This window comes from Momordica charantia, assembly GCF_013281855.1.
Source record: "Momordica charantia cultivar OHB3-1 chromosome 4 unlocalized genomic scaffold, Mcharantia_2.0 BLBB01000004.1, whole genome shotgun sequence".
In the NCBI taxonomy this organism is placed as follows: domain Eukaryota; kingdom Viridiplantae; phylum Streptophyta; class Magnoliopsida; order Cucurbitales; family Cucurbitaceae; genus Momordica; species Momordica charantia.
The window spans coordinates 28,467,906-28,483,410 of NW_028275162.1; the positions used below are offsets into that span (position 1 = coordinate 28,467,906).

General features: G+C 29.5%; 1 pseudogene; it reads left to right on the forward strand.

The window, feature by feature from the left end:
- The first annotated feature begins 4,051 nt into the window (after positions 1-4,051).
- LOC111006531 (abscisic acid receptor PYL4 pseudogene) lies at positions 4,052-5,047 on the forward strand (annotated as a pseudogene).
- Positions 5,048-15,505: the final 10,458 nt, after the last annotated feature.

The following is a 15,505-nucleotide window of genomic DNA, read 5'->3' on the forward strand; positions in this document are numbered from 1 at the left end:
AACATCACCATACAGGGGCATACCTATACATTGTCTAAAAAGTGCTAATAGTACATTATTTTTTGAACTTTCAAAAGAATTAACAATTTGAACCGCAAATATTGTTACTAAATCAAACATTCAAAAAATCGTGTTATAATCAAACTTGATTTTTTCATATCAATTTTTATTTTCATAAATCGAGACGTTGGTGTGAAAACTAAAGTTTTTAGTTTTCAAATTTTATAAAGAATATTTTAAAAATAAAATCCTCGAATAAAAAGTTTAATTGTAACAATCTTTACATAGAACTGAATAATACAAGGTCGAATTTTATCAATTATGTCAAGGGTGTGGTCGTATTTGATGAGGTGGGTTTTGTAATTTTATTTTTGTGGGGTTCGAATTAAAGTTTAGCCAAAACATATAATGAATTGACATTGTCAGGCAAGTTGGACAGAAAGAAAGCAGGATTTTTCCAAACCTTAGATTATTTTGGCCATAAATTTTCGCTTTTAGCCTCGACTTTAGGCAACCAACTTGCCAGCCTCATGGAACTTTTCCTAATCCCACTCTCCTCTAATTAAACTTTCATAACAACTTTAAACGTATCATAGCGGCTATTTGTTTCCATTGTTTTTTTTTTCTTCATAAAAATACAACAGTGGTAAAGAAATGAATATTTATTTCATTGGAGACATTTTGATTGGAGGTTGAGGTTTTTAATTTGTTCAAATGAAGGGACGTGGAAAATTATTATATATACATGTTGGTGATTGTTAGGTGAAGGACGATTCTGGAGGATTAGCAGCTACCTCATTTTTCTTAATAATTATAGTTTTGTACACTCAATAATTCACTACATTACTACACCTTTTAGTGGACTCTGAGATAGAAAAAGAGTCGATTATATCTCTCGATACCAATATTTAGATACATATCTGTTACATTAGTTACCAAAAATGTTTTGTTTCTCAAAAAAACATAAAAGTTTTTATTTTTAAATTTCTATTTTAAGAACAATAATCAAATCCAACTTAAATTACTTCAGGAAGCATACATTAGAAAACAAACCAATTTGAGTAAAAAATTATATATGTTTTTTTATAATAAAAAAATAAACGCCTCAGAACCTCTTTGATAACCATTTTTGTTTTTTGTTATTGGTTTTCCTTCTTTATAGTTTTTGGTTTTTGATTTTTTGTTTCTAAAAAAGAAAAACCAAAACATGTTTGTTAACAGTTTTAAGTTTTTAGTTTTTAAAAAGTTAGAAAATTGAAAATACATATTAGAGGGAGAAAATTTTATGTTTGACAATGGTGTGAATGCGAATGAGGATGCTCTCCCCCATTCTCGTGCTCGTGAAAATTCTTAATCTCCGTCTCCACCTCATTCTTGGGCCGAGAGATGTTCTCGAGAAAAATTATCGATTTTATAATTGTTTTTAATTATTTTTATAATTTAAGTATAAAAAAATGTAATAAATATATATTAATTATTTAAAAATATAATCGGATACGGGGACGAGACATGCATTTCTTATTTTTGGGACCCGATCCTCGGAAATTTTTGTCTTCCCCTATTGTAGAGACATTAAAATACAAGTTTAGAGATATGTGTAAATAAACTTTTGGAAGATAAATTTTAGAGAGATAAATAAAAAGATTTAGAAAAAAATAGTCAAAGAAAAGTTAAAGACAAAAAGAGAAAAATTGTAGAGAAAAAAAATAAAATCGAGAGGAAAAGATACGTTAAAGAAAAAAAGAAATTAAAAAAAGAAAGAGAAAAATTAGAGTGGAAACAAATTTAGAGATAAAAGAAAGATTTAAAATATAATTTTTAAAGAAAATAGATAAATACAAAGACAAATAAAAATTACAAGAAAATTGAACAGGAAAATAAAATATAATTTTCAAAGGAAAAAATAGATTACGAAGAGAAATAAAAGTTATAAAAGATGAAATTTTAGAGAGAAAAAAATTAAGAAAAATATTAAATTTCTAGAGAGGGAAATGAAACTGATTTGTTAGAAAAAAAATATAGAAAAAATTTAGAGACACAAATAATAATAAATATTCAAAATATGAAAATTTTAGAGAGATAAATAAAGTTTGTAGAGAGAAATTTATAAATAAAAAAATTAAAGTAAAAAATAAAATTTTTAGAAATAAATATGAGAAAAAAAAAGTTGAAATGAGATTTTGAAAATAAAAAAACATTTTTTGAAAAACCAAAAACACCAAACAAATCTGTTTTTTAAAAAATAAAAACTAGAAGTCAAAAATTAAAAGTGAAATAGTTATCCAATGAACTTTTAATTATCAAATAAATCATTTATCACCTCAAATTTCGATAAGTTTTATTATCTTAGATAACTTTCGATTTTATCCAGTGAATTATAATATTATATTATGAATTTATGAAGAAAAATATCCTATGATTAATAGAAAAAACAAATGGTATCCCCCATAGTCCATATATAAGATCCACTTGCTTTCTCTTTATAGAATATATGGAATTTATTAAAATTAGTTGCTGATTATTGATTAATTTAAGTCCAATTTTCCAATTTTGTATGCGTATTTTTTCTTTTTAAGCTGGAACATTAAAAAAAATATTAAAAAAAGAAAAAAGAAAAAGAGAGAGTATGAATACGGCAAACCCTTAATAATAGCGCCTGCGTTTCTTTATTAATTAATTTGCTCATTTAATTATAAATTGGAAAATAGTATCGAATGATGAGAGATGAGTGTGGGAGAGAGATTTATTAATTGAAGTTATTTATTTATTGTTATTATTATTTTTTTTTACAAAGGCAGATTAAAATATTTTCTTACCGTCAAATCGAACATAACTCAAATGGTTAAGGCATCTCTAACCAAAAGATCATGAGTTCGAACCCCCACCCCTATAATATTGTACTAAAAAAAATATATTTTACCTAGTTAAGATCCTTAACAGTCCCTCAAGTTCGAGTTTGGGACGGATATAAATGCCCCTAATGTGTTTTTTCGACTCCCGATTATAGAAAAATATTAATAAAATAACATATTTGATTTGAATTCAATTTGTGACATAATTGAAAAAATTGAAACATTTTCTTACAAAACAGAAATGTTTATTTTGCTTTGCAATGTAATAATATTTTCTTTCATTTAATTAGTTATATATACATTTTTTGTCAGCTGACTTTTTATAGGAGTATTATCATTGTTGATTTATTGTTTATGATTAATGAGTAATTAATCTCAAAGTAAACATGGTGTAATTATTTACAAATTACGTTGATCTAGCTGTTTAATGAAGTACTCATAGAACAATAACATTAACTAAAGTCCAAGAAAATATTAATATCAATGGAAATAATAACTTAAATTTATATTCTAAAAAGCATCTACATCCTGTAAAAAAAAAGCATATATTTAAAATTTTTAATAAAAAAGTTAATTAGAAAAAAATTGCAAAAATTAAAATAAATCTATGTAGAATTGTTTAAATTTACAAATGAAATGAATGTCAATCGAGTAAAAAATAAAATTAGTATACATTTATCACCTTCAATAAAATTAAAATATAAAAGAGTATAAGAGATAATAGTGTGAGACCATGTTAAAATCTTAAAAGGTTAATATTCGTATAAACATTGAAATCCGTATATATATAGAGTACAATTAGAAATATAGATTGATCTCCTATTAATCAATTAACAAATATTGACATGCTTTGAAAAATAATAAATATTGTCCAAATTATATGAAAAGTAATTTTATTTGCCAATGTAAAGCATGGTGGGCTTTGTTTCTAGAAAGTTCGTTAAACGTCAATAATGCATAAAATATTTGGTGGCACTTGGCAGTGGCAAAGTTGAAGTTTGAATCAGAAGTAAGGTTGAATTTAATATTTATACCGAGTCCAAACAAGGCCATTCGCAACTTGCTGATCCCACTTGCAATTTTAGGCAACGCCAAGACCCAAAAAGTAGGTTCTATTAACAGCAAATATGTTCCCAAGTGGATTTCATTTTTTCCAATTAAAAAAAAAAAGCTCAAATTAATCAACATTTAAATTGCCTTCACGTTCAAACCAAACCCCATATATACCGACTCTGTGTTCTGCATAGTTATATATTTCTAACTCAAATCGTTTCCTTAATTCTTCCCTTTCCTCACGGAAAAATATGCCGTCGTCGATTCAATTCTACCGCTTCCCCGCCGCCGCCGTTAACCCGAAGACCCACTTCCTTCCGCCGCCGTGCGCGGCTGTCGACAACAAGCATGCAGTGGCTTCCGACCAGTGCACCTCCGTCGTCGTCCAGACCATCGACGCTCCGGTCGCCGTCGTTTGGTCGTTGGTCCGCCGATTTGACAACCCCCAAGCCTACAAGCGCTTCCTCAAGAGCTGCCGGATCGTCGACGGCGACGGCGCTACCGTCGGGACGGTCCGTGAGGTGAACGTGGTGTCCGGTTTGCCGGCGCTGTGGAGTAGAGAGCGGTTGGAGATTATGGACGACGAAAATCACGTGATTAGCTTCAGCGTCGTGGGTGGGGACCACAGGCTGAAGAATTACCGGTCGATGACGAGCGTCCACGTGTCGCCGAGTGGCGGCGGAACGGTGGTGGTGGAGTCGTACATGGTGGACGTGCCGCCGGGAAACACGAAAGAGGAGACGTGCGTGTTCGTAAATACCATTTTGCGGTGCAATTTACAGTCGCTGGCTCGATTATCAGAGAGCATTGCAAAAACAGAAACGAAAAACAATTAATTTTTTTTATTATCTATACCATTTTAGGCATACTGTGGATATTCAAACGCTAAACTTTTTTTTTGGTGGGAAGAAACCGACTTTAACTTGCATTCAGGCGTAGTATTTTATTTTATTTTTAATGGTAGCTTTGATGTTTAGCAACTGTAAGGGCTTTCTGAAATTCCTGGAAACTTTGTGCCCTTTTTCCTTTTCCTCCTTATCTATTTGGGAAGGTTTTGAGCATTCAGGAGGTAAAAATGTAAATCCATATACGTCTTCTTTTTTTGTCTCTTATGTATAAATATATTATAATATATTTTTGGATGTCTAAGGAATTGAATATTAAAAACACCATGTTTATTTTATTTTATGCAAATTACATATAAAATTTTCATTATAATAAATATTGCATTTAATTATTTTTTTAGTACAACATCGAATTCACAACCTTTTGATTGCATATATATGCCAATTATCGTTAAATTATATTCGCTTTGGCATATTTAATACTTTATTAAAACTAAACCAAACATTTGCATAACAAAATTAACTAGTCATTTTCAAATAAAAAAAAATAAAAAATCAACTAGTCAAAGCATTGAAACTTACACATGGTTAGAATTTAAAAAACACTTAACAAAACACTCAATGTAGCACTAAAAAAAAAGATTTTTTTTTAGCTTAATTTTAAATCAACCACTACAATTAAAGTTTAGTTTCAATTGAGTTCCTATAGTTTTAAAACTTTCTATTTGATTTATATATATTCTCCATTTTTTTAAAAAATGCAATCAAACAGAAAATACTATCATACACATGAATCAAGCAGAAATTTAGAAATGTCTTTCAAATGTAAATCATAAAACAAAATTTTTGTGAGGGAAAACATAGTTTTACCTTCTCTTTGGGTTAGGAAAGTTAAATAATTTTAAAATTCATGATTTGAAATTTGATAAATAATTTAAAATTCTTTACCTGTGAATTTTAGAACCCTCTGATTTGCAAGGAATGATTTTTTAATCATTTCACTGTTTGGTTTTCGAAAAGAAAAGGAAGGAATTTTAAATCAAGAGCGATCTAAAATCTCGTTTCTATTTCAAAAAATTTTCATTCCAAATAGGTCGGATTTGGAATGATTTGCAATTAAAAAGTAATGAATTATTAGAAGAGATTTTGATGACAGTTATACAGACATCTTTTTGGAAGCTTACAACGATTAATTAATTGATAATATAAATGAAAAGAAGTAATTATCAATTCATTACACAGATAAAATAAAATTAGAATATTCAAAGATGATAAACCTTCACATGACTCGAGGCAACTCTCCATACATTTTCAACCTTCGAATGTAGAACTTGATTGCATCAAAATTTTTATAAATGGAGGAGAGCTTTATGGCATCGATCACCGCTCATCAATCTAAAATATGTGATTCCAAGAAAGATGAATCCATCAAGTCGATGACAAATAATTAATAATTAAGATGTTAAACCAATGTAAAATCTCATACTAATAGTGTCATACACATTACATAAACAGGAGATTTATTGCGCCTAATTATTATAAGAGATGACATAAAACTATTATTTGAAAAAAGTAAAGTACATCCCAAGCTTGTGAGGGTATCTTGGTGTAGTAACTTAATTACTCTTGCACTATCTATCATATGAATATCATTGAAGGAAGGATGAAAAACAAATAAAATGTCCCATAGCTTCATGTTCAACTGTAGAAAAATGGTTGAATTTGGAGGATGAATGTTCTAAACTTGGATCCATTATTTTTTTCTTCTTAATTAAGTTTCCAGCCAACTCTTCAATTTTATTAATTTGTGTGCAGCCCCCATTTTTCGTGTGTGTTTTTCCTCTCATTTTACAGAGAGTGTTCGACGGTGAGAGTTTTTTCGTGGACACTGTGAGAAAAATGTCCAAACTCCATTAAAGAATTTTAAAAAATTTGTAGGTTAGTTTTGGTGATAACCATTTTTGTAAAATAATTGAAGTTGTTTTGAGGAGATTATAATATAAATGCTGATTGCCAACCAAATGGTCTAATATCAGTTTCTTCTTTAATTTATTTAATTTCAAGTACAAAACAAATTAGACTACAAGTAAAACAGAGTATGAAAAGTAAAAATAGGATATTAGAAAACCGTATATTACAACATATTTGATTCTGTGTTTTTAAATAATGTAGACTAATTATACTCAGACATATATTACAAAGTCAAAGGCCATCTTGAAAACACTAAAAACACTTTAAAAAATTGATAAAAAAAATTAGAAATGACTTAAGATATAAAAAACAGTTTGTTTTAAGTTATACTGTTCTCCTAAAATTAATTGAGGCAGCTTCACCTTCAGCTTATTAACCAAAAATACTCTGTTTAGTTGTATAACTCAAAACATTGCTAATATAAGTGATTTAATTATTTATTCATAGATGATTTCAATGTATTAACCAAATGAACAAACTAAAATCATTAATGTACAGAAATAAACTCTTGAAACCGAAAATTACGAAACTATTACATAATTACCCATGAGAATATGAAAAAGGTAATTTACTGTCATTCGACTCATTCCTCAGAGAAGATTTAACTTACTAATAAAATAAACTAACTATACCACTGAGCACCACCATTCTCTAGTTTCAGCCCTTGTTTCTCGTGCTTCACTTGTTGCTCCTGTTTCACTGGTTTCCCGAGGTACTCCACCACGAGAAGGAGTTAGAGGTCTATCTTCCTCCTCATTTGGAACAATACCACTAAAATAACTGGAAGAACCAGATGATCTTTCTATTTGTCTAGAAATTTCACCACCTTCGCTCTCTAAACGAGAGGGTCCAGGTTCTATTGAAATTCCTGACAATTCAACTCCTGTGCGTCGAGATAACGTAGGTTGTATCCTTTGATCAGCATCTCCAGTAGTGGTTGTCGTGTCAGCACGATTTTGAACTCTCGGTAGGGTAGGACGACAGCGCTCCCAATAATATTTCATTTTTCCAAAATTATATATAAGTAATATAAGAATAGAACCAAAACTTATCACTCAAATAATGCATAATAATTTATTTTTCTTCATTAAATTGCTTATAGTATAAGCATTGTCCACGAATGTAAAGCTAACGGAAAAACCAAATAAAGGATTGGTATAAATAGTTAAAAAGTAAAAGTAGTAAGCACATGATAAATGAAATAAGACTAACCAATAATCTAACTGGTTAGCTTTTTTTTTCCGATATTAAAGCCAAAAGATATCCAATTAAAAATATAGATATCCCATTAGCTAAGCACAAGAAAAATCTTACGCACTGCGAGTCTTCAATAGACCCGAATGGCCCAAATTTATAACACAAAATTGAAACTCCAGCAAATATAACGAAGAGCAATGCAGGGAGTATAGCGTGTGTCGAAAGGTGTGCATGGTAATAATGATCGTAGTGCAGTAACAAGAAAGTGGTGGACATGATATTAAAAACCCAGCTTGCAGCAAATGAAAACATAGGTTTGATGATAAAACAAGTAACAGAGCCAAGTCGGTCCATTTTTTAGTGAAAAACTTGAGAGGAAAAGAAGGGAAAATCTCTGGAGAGAAAAGCTAGCTAGCTGAAGATAGAAGTGCAGAGTGGGTGAAATGTTCAAAAAACACAGCTCTTTATATAGATAAATAAAATTGGTAGGTTGAACAAGAGAGAAAGGAGACTTGCAAATATGTCAAAAAAAAATAGCAAAATAGCAACTACATCTAATTTTTTTTTTTCAAATATAGCACTTTAACAAAATAAAATGGAATTCTAATTTTAAAATGATAACTTTACCCAAACGATTGTAATATATCGAACTACTAATATGTTGTCATATATATATATCAAATATATTATTAATATAAGTGTCTATGCAATATGTATGTGATATACTAAGTGAAATTTTTTTGTTATATTTAAAAATTTTAAAAACATGTGACATATTTTATAATATATAAATTTTTTTGCTACCTACTATGATTACAGAAAAAAAGAAAAAGAAAAGTTGTAATATAGTCTAATACATATGCTAATTTTATGTACTACGAGAACAAAATAGAAAAATATCAAGAAATTCTTAGGATAATTACTAAAATAAAAATGGCAGTGCAAGAGAATCAATCACAGTGCAGAAGCCAGAAAGAGAAAACACACCATTTTTATGTTAAAAATGAAAAAAATCAAAAACATTTTTTTTTTGAAAATGAAAAAATCAATTAAGTAAACAGGTGAGAAAGAAATGAATTTTAGCATAAAGAAATTACACATAAACTGAGCTTGCTTGTCTAATAGATAGCAAGAAGATCAATAACCATGCTTTTTCTCTTTTTTATTTTTCTAGACCAAATGTGAAAATAAAATGCACTTTTTTTATTTTCAAATTTTTCAAATTTTCACTTTAAATTTCAAACCAGAACCGAATGGAATATTTCCAAACCGATGAAACCACATCATCGTTTTGGTTTGGTTCAAGAATCCTAGGGCGACTGACCATAAGATTTTTGCCATAGAGGAGAAAAAGTTATAAAGGCTGATAATTTTGCAAACCAAATAGATTTAAAATACAAGGGGAGATCTCTACATTGTTAAAGTTGGGGAAAACAAACATTAAACTTTAGACATATCAAGCATCAGCATCATTCCAATTGGAATCTAATATGTTTTGAATTATTTTAGTATTGATTTTCTTTTTTTATTAGGTATCCAATTATGACTTAATTTAGGTATCTAAATTTATTTGATTTTGTGAGGTGCACCTTATCATATTTTTGGGGGTTATTATAGTATTTTTACACTTCTTATTTGTATTAACTCTCTGTGTTAGAGTAGTTTACTTTCAGTGAGAGAGAGATCACGAATGAGAGTTCTTATCTGTTGTAAGCAACCCCTGAAATCTAAATTCAAGAAAGTATTGGTTATTTTACCTATTTTTTCTTCTCTCTAAATTGGACAGAATTACAATAGTAATAAGGAATAATTAGAGTTAAAGAGAGAGACTAAGTTTCTTTGGAGAATTATTAAGGATGAATAAATACAATATTCATCACAAACATATATATATAACATAAATACACTAATAATTAAAGACAGAAACGTACGACAAAATTCTCTGCTTGCTCTGCAGTATATGATTCTCAAATGCTATGATTCATGATCCTATAAAACTTTCTCTGCATGGATCAAAATTTTCTGTAAAATAAAAACAAGCAGAAGAAAATACCCCTAAAACAAAGTACAAAATGATTCACAATTCTAATACAAAATAATTATAAAAAAAAAAAAAAAAGAGGACAGCTAGACCTTCCGAAGAGATAACCATCCATAAAAATTTTGTTGCGGACCAACCAAAATTTATGCTTCAAAAGTTAAGGAAAAATGCTTCATCAAACTTTTATCTGCTTAAAGACTTGTACTCCAAAAACTTTACAACTTCCATATATATATTATCTTTTTTTCTTGTGAAGGTTGATAATCTAAATTATCTCATCTTTTTTAATTAGTCCTTGCACTGAAAATAGAAAAACATCAAATAATCCTTTTCTGAAAAATATCGGGAACCATTTCATCAGGTATGAGAGGCTACCACTGTAAATATTGAATCCTTATTTGACCTAATTATATTCAATGTATAATGAAAAGAAAGAAAAAGTAAGCACGTTGCTTAGAAAAATTATTGTTATAACAAAATGGTAAGCTAAGCTCTTGTGCTAGAAAATTAATTAATTAATTAGAAAATTTTTCTATATATATATATTTTTTAAATATGCAACCCCACATAGAGAATTTTGGCAACACGAGGACAAATTTTGAAAAATATCGGAAAATTGTAGCACTTTTTCAAAACTATTTAGAGAATTGTGCTACTCTTAGTTTTTATTTGGGTTTTTATTTTTTAATATTTTTCCTGTCCTTTGTCCAATTTTATACCAATTCATCTCCATTGTATTTTACCTTCAGGGTTGGATTTTTATTTTTTGCAAAAGTGAAAAATATTCCCAGAAACAAGAAATCTAGGACAGAATAACGGTTGAAAATAATTCATACTTAAAAAATGAAAATCAGGCTTACAAGTTACAAAGTTTACAACAATTAAATGAATAATCAAATCAAATGAAGTTACAGATTGCCTATAAAATAAAATTGCATTATTCAAAATGACAAAACCTACCTATCTCATATCGTGTGGACTCTCTCAACTCAATTATCTTTCGATCCATGTGGTCCCAGGGTAGATGAGCAATCAAGTCGAAGATAATAGAATAAAATAAAAGCATACCGAAGTTCTTCTCTTGCATTAAAATTAATATAAAGTGTCATACTGATAAAGATCAGACACATTACATAAATATTAGATTTATGGTAATTAAATACGATACGAGGTGACCAACTGCCCATTACGAGAAGAAACAAAAATGCACCACAAGCTTGTGAGCGTACTTTGGAATAGTCAATTAGTCTTGCACTATCTGTTATCATATACATATCATTGACAGATAGAGGAATGAAAAGCAAATGAATAACAAATACGGGCATCAAGTAAAGTCCAATCAACTTTTGTAAATTCCATCCAAAACGTCGGAGTAGATCATAAATGAAAGATCTCATAAACTCATAAGTAGAAATTGTAATTAAATTGTCATATTGACCTAATGTTTGGAAACTAACTCCAAGAAAATCGGTATCACAAAAGAGAATTTTTGCTAACAAAAATGTAGACGCACTCGCTGTAGCACGAAAAATAATGTGTCTCATTGGATATGGATTGGTAACCTCATTTTCAAGGGTATGGCGGAGTTGGGATGATGAATTTTCTAGACTTGGATCAATTCCAGCCATAATAAGGAGCTGAGTTAATGATGAAGGAGAAGCGCAACCCAAAGAGAAGATTAGTGGTTGTTTAAATACTTAATTAGAAGTTTAAGATATGAAAATTTTACTAAAACTCAAAATTAGATTCAGACAGTTATATGATATCTTTGAAATTTTCAATGTAATCTCGGATCTGATATTGTACTACCTACTCTCCTTCTTTTTCTCATTCTTATTCAATTATTCTCTCTTCCTCTGTTTAATCAATGGACAGTTATATATATAATTCAGGAAGAAAACACATTGTTTAATTAAAAAAATACAATAATTTAAAGAAGTAAATATTACACAAAGATAACAAAATGATGGTAAAAACTTCATATATAATGAGTAGGGTGAGGAAACTCTTGATACATCTTAAAGCTTTGAATGTAAAACTTGACTGCATCAAAATTTTCATAGATGGTAGAGAGCTTGCAATATGTGTGTCTAGAAAGGGATGAAAAGTAAAAAATAGGTTATTAGAAAACCAAATAGTCTAATATCAGTTTCTTCTTTAATTTATTTGATTTCAAGTACAAAACAAATTAGAGTAAAAGTAAAAATAGGGTATTAGAAAACCGTATATTACAAAATACTTGATTCTGTGGTTTTAATTAATGCAGACTAATTATACTTGAGATATATTACAAAGTCAAAGGCCATCTTGAAAACACTAAAAACACTTTAAAAAAAAAATTATAAACGACTTGAAGATTTAAAAAACAGTTTATTTTAAGAAACTTGTTAGAAAAATATGATGGGTAAAGGCAATAACCAAAACCAAAGAGAGAAGAGAAAAAGTACACACAGGTTTTTAAAGTGGCCTACGTCCACTCTGCAGAGCAGCTCAATTATTTCTTCTCAACAAATTTACACTTTCAAGGTAAGTTTATTTCCTCAGGCCACCTCCCACGTTTACAGACCCTACCTTTTATTATTTAGTTGATTTTCCTAATCTAATTCTTGTATACAGTGGTTACATTCTTTACCTTTCTGGGTTTGATTTCAACCATAGTAAAAGTTACAAAACTATTTCACAACCTATGAGAATATGAAAAAAGTGTTTACTATATAAAAGATTGCTAATACAAAGAGATTTCCTTTACTGCCTTAAGGAACTAACATGGATATCATGTAAGATTGCTAAGCTTAGAGAAGATTTCAACTTACTAATAAAAGTAAACTAACTATACTACTAAGCACCACTAAGAGGAGGAGTTAGAGGGCCAATAGATACTAAGAAGCATAGTTTTAAATATCCGACGACACATATCTATGTTTCCATCGGCTCGATATGAGATAAATCAACATTTACATCATAGTACAAGAAAATCAACAAAGTAAGAAAAATATTAACAAACTGTCGCTAATATATACATGATATTAATATTAATTATTTTTAACTAATTTAGAAATAAGAAAATATTTATGAGTTAATTTAAATAATTTTTACTATTTTTAAAATTTTTCTAACTTTTACAGAAATATCCATGATATTTTAAATTGAGACCTCGACATCGATATTAAAACATTTGTAAGAAGACCAACAAGTGAAAATCATAGTAAATGGACCACCACTCAATTCAAAAACTTAACTCATAGATTCATTTACGAGTATCTCAACCAAGTTAAAAAGGATAGAGACAGGTTCCTTTCAAGAATGAATAAATACAAATATTCATCGCAAACTTATATATACTAATAATTAAAGACAGAAACGACAAAACTGAGCTGCTCTCTGCACTATCATTCTATCAGTATGCTATGATTCATTTTCATGATCCTATAAAACTTTCTCTGCATGCAACAAAATTTTGTGTACAATAAAAACAAGCAGAAGAAAATACCCTAAAACAAAATATACAAAATTATTTATAATTCTAATGCCATTTTTTTTAAAGGCAGCTAGGCTTTCCTTAAAGAGAACCATCGATAAAAATTTTGTTGCCAACTAAAATTTATGCTTCAAATTTCAAAAGTTGCCTCCAAATGAAAAGAAAAATGCTTCATCTTCGTGGATACAGCGAAGTTGATGAACTTGTACCTGCTTGAAGACTTCTACTCCAAAAAAAACTTTACAACTTCCATAAAATATTATCATTTTTTTTTTGGAAATTGACACAAATAACCTAAAAATGTTTTAACTTTGCTGAAATGAAATCTTTCAAAATTTATTTTTCTAACCTGCTATTTAGCTCTATTCTTGAATGGTTTTCTTTTTTGCTCTACTCTCAGAATCATTTTCTTTTTTATTTGGGTGTGTTGAAATTAGAATGGACATAAATATCATACTTCCCTATTGTATTGGCCTCTTGATTTTTTTAAATTTGGGTTATGACCATTAATATCGAGTTTGAATTTCGCCCGAGACTCGTGCAAAGAAAATTCGCCCAGGATTTAGGCAAAACTTGGACAAGTTCAAAGAAAACATGTCCGAGATTCATGTAAAACTCGGGCGAGTATAAAGAAAACTTCGAAGAGACACAGCAACATCCCACGCCCAACGAGGCTCATACCGAGCGTCCATGGCACCCTCGAGCACGGTCCGACGCCCGAGAATCATGCAAAACTTGGGCGAGTTCGAAGAAACCTCTCCCGAGTTATTTGTTTTTTTTTTTTGTTCCCTCTTTCTGTCTTTGTCCAATTTTATACCAATTTATCTCCATTTTATTTTACCTTCAGGGTTTGGATTTTTATTTTTTGCAAAAGTGAAACAAATATCCTCGGAAACAAGAAACCTAATGTCAATAATAGAATGACGGTTGAAAATACTTAAAAATGAAAATTAATCTTACAAGTTACAAAGTTTACTACAAATAAATAGATGATGAAATAAAATGAAGTTACAGATTGCCTATAGAAAACCAACCCATACCATATCATAGGGGAGACTCTCTGCTTAACTATCTTTCGATCTTCAAGAGTGAAACTTTATTCCAATCCAATCCCGATTCCAAGAACGTTCTTGTCAATCATCAATCTCAACAATGTAGTCCCAAGATAGATGAGCAATCAAGTCGGAGATATAGAATAAAATAAAATCATACTGAAGTTATTCTTTTGCATTAAGATTAATATAAGCTGTCATACTAATCAAGATCATACACATTACATAAACATTAGATTTATTGTAATTAAGTATCGCATAAGGTGTCCAACAACCCCTCATTACGAGAAAAATTAAAAGTGCACCATGCTCTTGTGAGCCTTCTTTGGTAAAGTCAGTTAGTCTTGCACTATCCGTTGTCATATACATATCATTGACAGATAGAGGGATGAAAAGCCAATGAATAATAAATAGGGGCATCAAGTAAATTCCAATAAGCTTTTGTAAATTCCATCCAAAATGTCGAAGTGGATTATAAATAAAAGATCTTATAAGCTCGTAAGTAAAAATTGTAATTAAATTGTCATATTGACCTAACGTTTGGAAACTAACTCCGGGAAAATCGGTATCACAAAAGAGAATTTTTGCGAACGAAAAAGTAAACACACTTGCTATAGCACGAAAAATAATGTCTCCCATTAGATATGGATTGGTAACCTCAATTCAAGGGTATGGCGGAGTTGGGATGATGAATTTTCTAGACTTGGATCAATTCCAGCCATAATTAAGGAGCATGAGTTAATGATGAAGGAGAAGCGCAACCAAAAGAGAAGATTAGTGGTTGTTTAAATACTTAATTAGAAGTTTAAGATATGAAAATTTTACTAAAATTCAAAATGAGATCCAGACAGTTATATGATATCTTTGAAATTTTCAATATAATCTGATATGATATTGTACTACCTACTCTCCTTCTTTTTCTCATTCTTATTTAATTACTCTCTTCCTCTGTTTAATCAATGGACAGTTATATATATATAATTCAGGAAGAAAACAAATTGTTTAATTAAAAAAAA